The sequence below is a fragment of the Gossypium arboreum genome, chromosome 5, assembly GCF_025698485.1.
Source record: "Gossypium arboreum isolate Shixiya-1 chromosome 5, ASM2569848v2, whole genome shotgun sequence".
Taxonomy (NCBI): domain Eukaryota; kingdom Viridiplantae; phylum Streptophyta; class Magnoliopsida; order Malvales; family Malvaceae; genus Gossypium; species Gossypium arboreum.
This window is the reverse complement of record NC_069074.1, coordinates 38,447,363-38,461,288: the sequence shown is the minus strand read 5'-3', so window position 1 is coordinate 38,461,288 and position 13,926 is coordinate 38,447,363. Positions and strand designations below refer to the sequence as shown.

Genomic DNA, 13,926 nt, shown 5'->3' with positions numbered 1-13,926 from the left:
AACCCAAAGTAACAATGGTTTCTAAGAACATCGAGCACTATTTTGCAAGTTCGTGAGCTGTACAACTGTTATCTCTTTCAGTGTAAGCGATTCTGCAAGTGTGGAAGCCAAGTATTTCTCTTTTTCCTCCTTTCACAATCATCCCTGTGCTCAATCCTTCATAAACCCAACTCCTAATTAAAATTCAAGGTCCTGCAAGCTGACTATTGCTTCAGATTGGGCTGCCTTATTAAACTAGACTTTCATATGAACATGATCCGGAGAATTTTCATTAACATTTTCAACCACTTTAAACTTGTATGGGTACTTCCCTTTCTTCTCCAACTTTGCTACTTTTACTAGATCTTTTATACATTTCTCACCTGATTTTGATATAATAACTGGATTATTTTCTCCGAATAAAGGTATCAGTCTCCTAGCAATGAAATTCTCCTTTTCTTCATCTGCGGATCCTTCAAGTTTCACAGCTTTGAGATCACCGAGCTTATCAGGAACAATGACTAAATCTGAGTATTTTCCAGTGCTGGGCATGTTATAGCATTTTGGATCGATCTGCAAGTTTTGATCCACATATACTTAATAAGATATAGGTATTGACATAATTCTTTAAATATATATAAAGAAAGTTTTCATAAATATATATGTATCAGGCATGTATAGGTATTCGAGTATGCATAACATTGCTACTTATACCATTAAATATGCAAAGTCCATAAAAAAAAATGAGAAGACTTCCTGTCACAAAAAGTCTTTCCAAGTTAGGACAAAGCTTCAAAAAGCAAAGTAAAGCATTAATAGATTCTCTTTCCATTGAACAATCAATCCGCCAAAGCTCTTTTAGGTCGCTCATACAAAGTAGAGGGTCTCTACTTGAAAAGGACAACGGCTTGCACATCGATGTCTAAAAGAAATTTCAGAAGAAATAAATTATGAAGGTTAGTAACTATGTTGAATTTTCATTCTTAAAGCATACATTCATGTCAGACATGTATCCTCATCCATACACAAGTTTGAATAACATAGGTTAGTACTACATCAATATGAAAGTGAACATTTCTTTATTGAACATACCTCGAAAAACCATCTGCGTATTGTTAGAGATTTAACACCCCTTATGCTTATCAAAATTGATTTGAAGCATCTTTTCCTGTTGGTGCAGCGACAACGGGTTTTTTTATAGAGATCATAATGATAAAGGCAACGGAGAGACTTTTGAAAGTCCCATGTCCATTGTGTTAGATGACCTTGTCTGAGATCAACCATGACATCTTCCAAGATTAATCCACAGTCACACCTGCAAAACTGGTTAATAGGCTTACATTTGCAGGACACTTTGAAGGACACTAAGTTGCCTCTATATCTGAAAGATTTTAAAGAGACACCTTCAAAACTGAGAGATTGTAAACCGGGGCAATCAAGGACCACTAATTTAAGAAGCCCTTTGGCCTCTTTTATTTGTAAAGATTGTAATCCATTGCATTTGGCGATAGTCAAGCTTTGGAGAAATGGCAAATTTGGCACCAATGAAGAAACTGCCATATTAGACAGTTGGCTTACTGATATGAGATACAACGACTTTACTTTCATTGTGTTCCAAGATGGTTGTTTGGTTTGCAGTTGGTGATTTTCCTCAAGCTGCCACCAATCAAACCACATGTATGGAGGTGATAAATGGAGAGCCGATGTAAGATTCAGCTTCAAAAACAAATCAAATGGCCTTGGTGATTCTTGTTCACCAGCTGAAAAATCAAGTTGAAGTGCACCCTTGCTGGAAATGCTAGCAACTAAGATGCCTCTTCCATGAGGAAACTCAAATCTGAACCCCCATTTATTTCTGGGCCTATAGTGTGTATCAAAATCATCAACAAAACTTTGTATGATTTTAGTGGCAGCTTCCATTGTTATTACATCATGGACAGGTTCCAACAAAGCCTCTTTCCAGAGGTGTTTCCAGTGAGTTGAAAGGAAAGAAGTTCGGACACCGGATTCAAAAGGGAGGAAGGAAATGATGTGGTTAAGGATGTTATCAGGCAAATGACTGATGTAATCATTAGGGTCCATCTTATTACTGTTCCAAAGGGAAAAAAACAACATTGATCATATCAAAACTTAGAACTTGTTTGATCATAAAACAAACAGAAACCCAAAGTAAAAATATATAAACAAGTTCACACTTAGCTGACCTTTCTGGGATATTGACATGATTATACGATTTCTCTCCATCATACTTCCACATATGGATAAGTGATGGAATAATATGATGAAGGACGTCATTATTTAGACTACTGAAATCCAAATACCTGATCCAATACAACAAAGTTAAACTAACATACTGAAAATTTACTAGAAAATGATAAATAATAAAGAGTTGTTACCTGGAGATTGAAGTGGTTGTTGGGTTGTTATTATCATCTGGATCATGCCTCTGGTTAATTTTCTTGTTTCTTCTCTTCTTTCCCATTAACTTTGGAGGCTTGGAAGAGGCCAAAAATGTGTTTAAATTTTATAATTGAGCCTTTTCTAATCATTTAATTTTAATTTTTATAGTGAAAGGAAGTTGATGATAAATAGATAAGTGTGATTATGAAAGTAAATAATTTGAAAAAGAGTGGATTGAGTTGAAACATATTTATCTTAGGATTGAGCAACTTATTTAAAAAATTATCTACAACTCAAATTCCTATATATATACACTCATGTACCTTCTTTTATATAATATAGATGATAAGACTCGCCATTTAATTTGATAAATTATGCGGTAAAAATAAAATAAAAATTATTCCAACAGAAGACTACTTCAGCCAACACTAAACCACAAGAAATTCATCAAACTGTTATCAAATTTAATTAATACATGAGCCAACATGAAACAATAATAAACCAGAGTAACTATAACAGAAAATCATGGCATTTTCTTGGAAAAAATCTTTGGGAATTGAAAATCATGACGTTCCTTTATTCGTACAATTTTAAAAATTTGGATTTTATTGATGATATAATATTATAACTAAAATTAATTATTTAATTAATTCGATTTTAAAATTTAGAATATAACTCTTATGATATTGAAATCCAACTTTTATGTTTATTTAAACAAATAATTTAAGTTTTTAAATCATACTAAATCATAATTTTCAACAACCCTAAAGCAATGTCCGGAGCAAGAAGATTGTCTTTTATGGGTGTAACAGGTCCATTTTGCCCATCGATTTTATCTTCTTGAAGTTGCAGTGGAGCAGATCGCAGCCATTAACCCTAACTCCTTGAAGATGCAGTGGAGTAGGTTGAAGTTACGAATCTTATCTCCCTGAAGTCGTAGTGGAGCAGAATGAAGACGGCGAATCTTATATTCCTAAAGTTGCAGTGAAGCAGATTAAAGCCATTGATCTCATCTTTTTGAAGTTTCAGTGGAGCAGATTGAAGCCATTAACCTTATCTCTCTGAAGTTACGGTAGAGCAGATTAAGACAAGTCTCATCTCTCTGAAGTTGCAGTGGAGCAGACTGGAGTGGGGCATATTGAAGCTACTCGAAGAAAAGAAGCGCCAAGAGAAGTCAAGGCTCAATAGGTCCAGGCAAAATTGACCTTTTTATAGTCTTTGCTCCATTCCTGTTGCACGACAATGAGCGAAGAGAGGTAGCTGTAACAGGCCCATTTTGCCCGGCCTGAGCCTAAACTAATAAAAACATAAATATAAAATAAAATCCAAATTTATTAAAATCCATTTACAATACCGAAAACCCAAAAAGCCCAAACTCCACCAAATCCACTACACTACCCAATTACAATCAAGCAGGCCTAACCTACAAATGGTCCAAACCAAATTTAAGCCCAAACTCGGATGGCCAATAGGCCCAAAAGCCTAAATCGAAACTGGCCACCCTAACCTTAACTTCCTCCTAGCACTGTACCCCTTCCACGTGCATCGTCAGCACGTCCAACTCCCGAGGTTCGGCTCCCCTTTGTCCCGTGGCACCAAAACGGCCATTTATGGCCCCGTTGACTTGTGTGCACCTGCAAAAAGAGTAAAAACAGAAACAAACCAAGAATAGGGCAGAAACGAAGCAAAAAGAACATAGAATAGCATAGATGGAATCATTTGTATTTTCGGCTATAAAGCCTAAACAGAAACCAAATTGTTTTTTTTACACGAACAGAGCATTAAACAATCAAAAAAAGAAAGGTTGAACTTCATTCTTTCGTTCTTTAATTTCTGTTTCTTTGTTTTTATATCTTCTTTTTTTATTTTCTTTTTAATTTTCTAAAATCGGTTTTGAAATAAAAAAGAGGAAAAGGAAAGAAGAAAGCCATACCTGAACCTTGGATCGTCGAAGTTCTTCTCCGTTTTGATCGAGTCCGAAGAAGGTGGGGGGCTTTCTTTTTGATTCTTCATGGAGGAAAATGCTAGATCCTTGAATATGGATCCAAAAGGGGCTAAACGAGCCCATCCCCTTGCGGCGTCGACCACGACCTGTGGTGGCACCGTAGCAACGGCGGCCATGAGGGTTTCAAAACCCTAGCTGCAAGAAAAGAGAAAGGAGGGGCTGCAAAACCTTTAAAAAAACCCAGGGCTAAAATGGAGTAATCAAAAAAAAACTTGGGCTTTTAATCAAACTACAAAACGACAGCGTTTTGAGTGTAGGGGACTGAGTGCCGAAACGGCACTGTGTTGGTGCACCTGCGCCCGACCCGACCCACTCCAAGGGTCTACGCATTTCCTTGAGAAGGGGAAATTCTGCTTTAGTCCCTCCACCTTTCCTGTCCTTTTCGTTTAATCCAATATAGTTTTGTTTCTTTTTTTAAAATTTTACCCTTTTATTTTATTCTATTCTTGACTTGGTCCTTGACCCAGATAGACGAAACGCTGCGCATAGAGGGCTGGGAATATTTCCCGGTCAACCTCTTGTTTTCTATGCACGTTTCGCCTTGGTCCTTAGTGGCCTATATTTTTGTTTTATAATTTGCATATTAAATTTAAGTGAATTTCAACTTAGTCCTAATTTATTTATTCGTTCGCCTATTTATCGGTTTATATATACCCATTGTCCATCTATTTATCAATGTATATCACTAATTTATGTCATTGAAATCGTTTCATAATTCCTTTATTTCCTTCCGATTTTCGTTTACCTTGGTTATTATTATTTTATCATCTATTATTGTCTTACATTTTATTCATTCATTCTTTTATTATTTATGTTTTTATCATTTTATTTCATGAATTACTTATTCTATTTATATTTGCATTATGGTTGGTGGTGAATTAATTATTTATTAAAGTTATTATGATTATACTATTAACCTAATTTAGTTAATGTTTAATGTATTCTTGCTTGTATGTTCATTTATTCATTATTATTTTTATAGATTGGATTTATTTTCATTTCTACTTTCATTATTATCCTTTATCATATATTTGTGTATATCTGTCATACCTTCAGATGTTATATTATTTATTCTATTATCACTATTATTTATCTTAACTTACTTTAAGTATCTATTATTTATTAATCCTCACCTATTATATATATATATATATATATATATGCCATTTATTCCAAATTTTCATATGTTTGCCATTCTTTTAAAACTGTTTGTACCATGTATTTATTCCAAATTATTTTATTGTTTATTCTTTTGTTATTACATATTATGTATTCCAAATGTTTCTTTATATATTATGTTTAATCGTTATCATAAAGTATGTTTATATCGTCTATCCTTTTAATTCTTCTACGTATTATATATTTTAAACTCTTTAGTTACTATTTTAAATTAACCTATTATTTATTTTAAAGTTATTTTATATACCTTATTTTAAATCCATTCTGTTTACTTCATATTGTTTATTCTAATAAACCCTTCACCTTAGATTATTTTATATATGTTCTATTCTAAATTTTCACGTATAATATTTAATTTAAACTGTTTTATATGTTATTTACTTTAAAATTTCATATATATTATTTACTTTAGATTTCTTTTTACATGATTATTTTGAGCTTCTTAATATTTATTTTAAATCTCTTTATCTATATTGTTTTAAATTAGTCTTATACTTATCTAAATTTGTCTTGTACAACTTATTTTAAATTCTCTTACTTGTTTCAAATTGCTTTGTTATTATTCATTTTAGGTTTTCTATATAAATTACTTATTTGAATATTTTATATATATGTATATATCCTCTATTTTAAATTGTTTTGCACACTGTTGATATTAAACTTCTTTTCTATCTATTTGTTTAAATTCATATCTTGTCATTTTAAAATTTGTTTGTTACTTTTTATTCTTTTTAATTTGCTTTATGATTTTTTAATTCATTTTTCTTTGATTATTAATGTTTGGAATTTAAATAATGTGCGTTGTAAGATTATTGCCATGGCATGTATTATGATTCGTTTATTGGTATTTTTCATATTATCGTCATTTACATGCGTGATATTTTTATTCATGTATCATCGGTCTATGTCGCATTACACCTTCATTTCATATCATCACCCCATAAATCAAGCCTCGTTACATTCATCCAATAAATTGTTTTATGTGAATCCGAACGAATAACACGATTTTTTAAATATCAAATTCGCTACTATTCAAAAAACGAAAATTTCAAAGTAAGGCAATGTTTCGCATTTTGGAACATAGAAGAATTGTGCCCTAACTTACGGGGTTTCGGTTCTCTCGTTGGTTCTAAATAGCTAAATCTCCTTTTGAGTTTTGAAATACACGAATTTCCAATTAAAATTAAAGACAAACTTGTGCTCGAGAGTTCATGGTATTGTGTCCTAACTTACGGGATGTGATACTCCGATATCTCGAGACGAAGAAGTCTTTAGCAATCGTTTTGAGCTAATTCAAGGATTTTAAAATCGATATTAATAAAAAGGATCATATTTAAAACTCATTCCCGATTTTCAATTTTCGACACCAAGACACTAACTAATCAATGCGGTACCAATTTTTGGGCGTGTTGAGGGTGCTAATCCTTCCTCGCACGTAACTGACTCTCGATCCCGTTTCCTCAAGTTTCGTAGACCAAAAACACTGTTGTAGTAAACTAAAATGTTTTATTAAAACAAAGGTGATCCGAGCACACCTAATAAGGATCGGTGGCGACTCCCAATTTTCGTTTTCTTTTCAAAATATAAAGTTGATTCCCGTTTTCAAAAAAAATGGTTTCGACAATGGGTTTAAATATACATATTAGGACTTAAACACAAATGCAAACCTTGATGAAGTAAACATCTGAATTGGGTTGGTGAGTTTAGTTTTGCAATTCAATTTATATAGGGTAATTTGATTTTTAAAATTTCCAAATTATTTTAAGTTGGATCAATTTTGAATTTAAGTCAATTTCGAGTTCGTGTCAATTTAGAGTTCATGTCAATTTCGATTTGGGTCATATCGAGTTGTGATTATTACATGTTCAACAATTCGAGTTTAACTCAATACATGAATTATGTTGAATCTCATAATTTTAAATTGAAGTTATTTGTATGTTTTAGGCTTTAGGGCAAACAACAACAATAGTCACCCAATTATGCTTTTAGTTCTATTTTGATCACCTAATTATTAAATTTTTTATTTAGTCACTTTATTTTTCGAAATTGAATATTTTTGTCACTTTCCTATTTGTTTTAGTTCTATTTTGTTTTCGTTAGGCTTTTTCTATTAATTTGATCTCAAAATATAAAAAAAATAAAATTAGCCCTAAACATTTACAAAATTTGTCAATTTAGTTCTAATTCTAAAAATTTCAAAAAAAGTAAAATATTTAAAAATTCAAATTTGGATAAAAATTATAAAATAAATTTTAAAAATCTAAAAGTGTAAATAAATTAGAATTGAAAAACCAAAACATAAGTACTAACAATACAAAAATATATATCAAATTATTCAAAAGCTATGAACACGAAATGGATTGATGATTATTAAAAAGAAATGAAGTTGAACATCATCATGGGACATGGAATCAACAAAGCTATCTCCCTTAGTTTAGTTCAGCTCGTTTTTTTAATTCTTGAACTAGATTTTCTGGGATTTTGGTCTTTTGACTGATGTACTTGGACTACCCCAGTATGAAAGTTACTGATAACATGTCCAAGTTGAAAACAAAAAAAAAGGTGAAAAAAAATATTTCTAGGTTTTCCATTTCATAAAAGATTTCACATTGCATTGTTTTCTCTACTCGAAAATGAGGTCTCTGACATATTTTAAAATAAAAAAAAGTTCAAAATGATTAATTTTTAATAGTTTAAAAAATTGTTATTTTTAGAATAATTTAATTAAATAATATGATATCAATATAAAATATAATACTTATTTAGATTTAAACCAACTTGTTATTTTACCATATTCATGAAGGTGACATTAATTTAAAATGAGCACAATACAAATAGTGCTAAATACTCTTCTTGTAACATGCCTTACCCAAATCCAATTTCTAACTTGAGCAACAAATGTCATATGCAATTACTTATAATAATTCTCAGCTTTCACACATGTTTTGGGCTTTAATCGGGTCTATTACAACACTTATCAACATTCCTGAGGGTCATATAGTCGGTGTAACAACTCGTTTTTTAATGGTGTCAGAAATAGAGGTTTTGGGACCACAATTTTGACAAGTGAGTCCATAGACATATTTAATTAGTATTTATGAGTTAAATATAGGATAATAGTGAATCGTGATTTAATAAATTTTATTACTTGGTCAGTTAGTCAACGTACAAGTAGTGTGTATCGAAAGTCAAGTGGTTTTAAAAAATGAGGTATTAGGATTTCGTTTCTATAAATCAAGCCCTTAAATATTTTTATTAAATATTTATGGAGCTGTTGTATAAGTGAATTGACATTTGGCACAAAAATTTTAGTGATTGGATAGTTAAGTAAGGATAAAGGACTAAATCGTAAATTTGTAAAAGTTAATCGGTATTGATTTTTATTAATTAAAAGGTTAAATAAATTAATGTTAAGGGTTTTAAGTTGCAAAATACCTTTTTAACCTTTGATGGTCGGTTGTTAAATGTTTTAATTGAGTTTTATAATTAAATTTTTATTTAATTTGAATATTAAATTATTATTTTAATAGCTAAAACATAATCTTCACCGAATAAGAAATCAAAAACCACCATGGGAGAAGCTTCATGGTTCGGCCAACAAATTTCTCTTGCATGGTAATGTTTTTTAACCTCATTTTTCATAATTTTTATGTTTTTGAGATTGTTAAAATTAGGTGTAGTTAATTTCTATCTTCATTTTTAAAACTGTTAAAGACTTCTACAGTTGCCATTGATATCAATTAAAATTTTTGAATGCTTATGGTAGATTTTGGAGCATAGAAATGAAATAGAATTAATTTGTTAAGTAAATTTTGTTAGTTTTGAGGTAATGACTAAATTATGAATATATTGAAATTGGTATGAAATTTTTGTTAATTGTGATAATAGGAGGTTGTAATGGACATAATTGAAGTGGGTTTAAAATTTGATGTTCAAATTTGGAAAATATAATAAGTTTGATTTTAGGGACTAAATCGAATAATAGGAAAAATTTTAGGGGCAACCGAATAATGAAATTGAGTTGGTACATGTTTACAATTGGATTAAATAAGAGGGTTGGAATTGATAAATTGAATTGAACTTTTGAATAGAGATCGAAAATTGGACCAAATTGAAGATAGTGGGGAAAAGACAAAATTTGTTGATTAGTCATTGGAGAGTATTTGTTTGTTGTCTTGAGCAGGTAAGTTCATATGATGTGTTTGTAATAAATGTTTATGCATTTAGAATTATAATAATTATTATATTTAATTGAAATTTTAATTGTTTACAATTCTGTACAAAAAGGTGAGTAAGATGACTAAATTGAATATGATGAATTGAAAATTGAAATAATTATGAAATTGATCTTAAATTGACCTGCAATACTATATATTATGTGATGATGTTGTAACACTCTTAACCCGTATCCGACGCCGAAACAGGGTTACGAAGCATTATCAGACTTATAAGTCGAGCAATCATACATTTCATATGCATTTATCATTCATATAAAAAACCATTCAAATACATTTATACAGTCTCTAATAAGAGCCCTCGAGGACCAAAATAGACATTAAAAGTGGTTTAGGACTAAACCGAGTTCTCTACGAATTTTTAAGAAAACATGGAAATTTTTTTCAAAGTGTAGGGGTCACACACCTGTGTGGCCAAGGGACGTGCCTGTGTGGCTATGGGACCGCCATCCGACCTCGTGTAACTCATTAACTTGGGTTACACAGCCAGGCCACACACTCGTGTCCCAGGCTGTGTACCCTTCGAAATGGCATCACACGTCTGTGTGCCAGGCCGTGTAAAAATTGGAGGATATACCGACTTGTGCCACACGGCCAAGCCACACGTCCGTGTGCTAGGCCGTGTGATGCTACTGACTTGGTTTCAAAAGAAGCATCAGGGGACACATGGCTGTGTCACCTGGCCATGTGTCACACACGACTGAGACACACGCCCGTGTCTCTGCTCGTGTGGAAAAAAAATAAGTCATTTTCCAAGCCGTATTCCTCACCCATATTGGTACCAACCTATACACATCAATTGACATACAAACATGGTATAAATAAGTACTTAAAACCAACTAATATCAAGTTTATAACATGAACATTTACACCACAACATGAAATTAGAATTAAATTCATTCGACCACTTTAAAACATACCAAACATACTTCAAAGGTTACCTAAATGGTCAACTACATGTATGAGACATTTGCCTAATTTAGCATACATAACATTCCCAAATTTCAACCACTTGGCACTTTCAATACCAATTCATCAACATGGTTTTCACATAGCAAATATGCATAATATATCATAAGTACATTTACATCTAATTACATATAAAAACATATATCATTTTCAAGCCAAATCGATTGGCTAATTACACCACAAAACATATACGCCACATTAACCAAAATACCTATACATGCCATATAACCCAAAATGTAAAGTCCAAATTACCAAAATGATTATTTTATACTGTGACACGATCTCCAGCGGCTTCTGAATCTAGCGAGCTTCTGAGGCATTATAAAACATGAACAAATAAACTGAGTAAGTAATTAAGCTTACTAAGTTCGTAAATCATAGAATAAAACTTACCATATAATCATAAATTTAGGTAAATAACCCAAAGTATAACTCAATTCAACTTATCCAAAGCCTATCACACAATCCATAATCATGTTAGTCATAATTCATATAAAATCGAAAATCATATATGAATTCATCAATTAATTGAATTCTATGTACATGTAACATCTATGCTATGAATCCATATATCAAATATCAATCATTGCCATGAAAATATTTGTACTTGTTCATGTCGAACTTGTATAATCCTGTAATAACACTATTCCCATTGAACCATCTAGAATACCATTAGATACACAGGTGGTACACGCAAAGTGTACTAAACGATAAATTCATTAATTCTTGTACATGTATGCTCTTACGAGCCATAATTAGTAAGCTCCTCCGAGCTGAAATACAGTAAGCTCTTACGAGCTGATAATCAGTAAGCTCATACGAGTTGTGGTGAGTCCGCAACACATACAATATCTCAACCAAAATCGATAACCCTAATGACATGTCATTTGTATCTTACGAATTTTTAAGGTTCAAACGGGGCTCGGTATTCTTAGTACTATACTAGTTATGCATTCAATATTTATACACCATAATTACTAAATTCACATACACATATTTCAATTAAAGTATATAAATACACAATGTAATTATACAAACTTACCTCAGATTAGCACGGAGTAAATCGACCGATCAATCCGCTACTTTTTTCCCCTGTTTAAATTCGAACGTGGCTTTTCTTGATCTATATAATATAAAATTTAACTAATTTAATAATGATTCTGTTCAATTCAGTCCAATTCATAATATGGAAAAATTACCACTTTGCCCCAACATTTGACTTCTTTACAATTTAGTCCTTAGGCTAGTAAAATGGTATTCATGCAAATTTCTCAACACCCAAGCCTAGCCGAATTTTATAGGTGCTCATGGCAGCCCATATATCCCATAATTTCACACATTTATCACCAACTTTTCATTTTTTCACAATTTAACCTCTATTTGACCATTTCATTAAAAATCTTTTAACAAAAGTTGTTTATTTAACAATAAGGATTCATTTACTTCCATTAAACATCAAGAACAACAAAAATTATCTCATGGAAAAACCCTATAATTTCAATCATATTGCAAATTAGTCCCCTATTTAGCTAGCTTATGCTACTACGGTCTCAAAAACATAAAAATCAATAAAAATGAGTCAATGAATCACTTACATGCAAGGGAACTAAGTGGTTGAAATTTTAAGCTTCAAAAACCCCCCATTTCTTTGTGTTTTTTGCTTGAAGAAGAAGGAAATAGAAAAAGATGATTGCTAGCTTTTGTTTAGTTTATTTTATCTTTTTAATCACCTAATACCAACCTGACATTACCAATTTCATGATTATACTCCATGTACATCCACTAACTCAATTAGTGGTCTAATTACTCAATAAGGACATATAATTTAAATTTATATAGCTATTTGACACCTTTAGCTAATAGAACACAACTTTTACACTTTATGCGATTTAGTCCTTTTTCACAAATTAGGCATACCAACGGTAAAGTTTCTTAACGAAATTTTTATGTAATGATACTATCAACTTGTAGACCACAAAATAATATTAAAATAAATTTTATGACCTCAAATTTGTGGTCCCAAAACCAAAATTTCGATTTCATTGAAAATGGGCCGTTACAGATGTGATGAAATAAGCTGAATTGATTTGATTTAGACTGATTGATAGTGATAATGACCAAATTGAATATATGTGAAAGTATAATATAATGTTATAATGTGAAATTGAGCTTATATTGAGATGATTTATTGTTGTCATATGTTGGATAAATATACTAATGATGATAATAAATATGAACTGAGGTATTGGTTAATGATGAAATATGAAACAGATATCTTGTTAACTGTTCGAATAAAGTTGGATATAGTTGGCATGCCATAGGATATGAAGAGTTTAGGGTTACTTCAACTATGAATCGATGATGTACTGGGTGCCAATTTGCTTCGGCTATACCGATGAGACACTGGGTGCCAAACTTATTTATATTGTTGGGCACAACTATTTGCTTCAAATTTATCTGATAAGGCACTCGGTGCCAAATTAGTGTGTTGGTTAGATTCTTGTAATTGTTTGAGTTCAAGTTATGTTAATAGGGAAATAAATGGTTGTAACGCCCTAAAATATTTGTTTATGTTTCTGTAATTGATTGACACAACTGTGCATTTGCTTCAGAGGTTAAGTGTTCTGGGTATGTGTGTGAGGTCCCAAGTTCAAGCCTTACCTTTAGTAAATTTTGTTATTTTTAGAATTAAGCATTATCTCTGTTCAGTGGGCTTATATTTAATTGCTTGTAACTTCATAAAAGAATGAGCCTGCTGGTTCGAGTGGTAGGGGAGTCTATGTGTTGTGTGGAGGTCCTGCGTTCGAATCCCTGTGCAAGCATAGGTATTTATTTTTGCTCGATTTTGCGCAAGTGTCTTAGTGCAGTTGGAATTCTGAGTAGTGGGTTAGTGGAGATAATTAGGGGATTGTGGGATATTCTTGCTATCTTATTTTATTTCTATTTTCTCTTCTAAAATTCTTTTTCCTTTTTATGTTGTTTTCCCTATCTCCTCTGATTAAAATTTTCTTCTTCTTTTTACCTTTTTCAGCTTTTCTGATTCGTTTCTTTTGTGCAATCCTAGCCGTGTTCGTTGGGTGGAGAACAAGAATCTATTGCTGCTCTTACAGTGATTTAAACATTAGGGATTTCTTTTCGTTACCAGTTTTGGAAGGCTCG

The 13,926-nt window shown here is 31.7% G+C and overlaps 1 long non-coding RNA gene across 1 annotated transcript; it reads right to left on the bottom strand.

Annotated features, from left to right (window-relative positions):
• Positions 1–3,693: 3,693 nt before the first annotated feature.
• Positions 3,694–4,375, bottom strand: LOC128292903 (uncharacterized). Its single transcript, XR_008282885.1, has 2 exons — positions 4,313–4,375; positions 3,694–4,013 (listed from the first exon to the last, which is right to left on the bottom strand). It is a non-coding gene; the product is annotated as an uncharacterized LOC128292903 (long non-coding RNA).
• Positions 4,376–13,926: the final 9,551 nt, after the last annotated feature.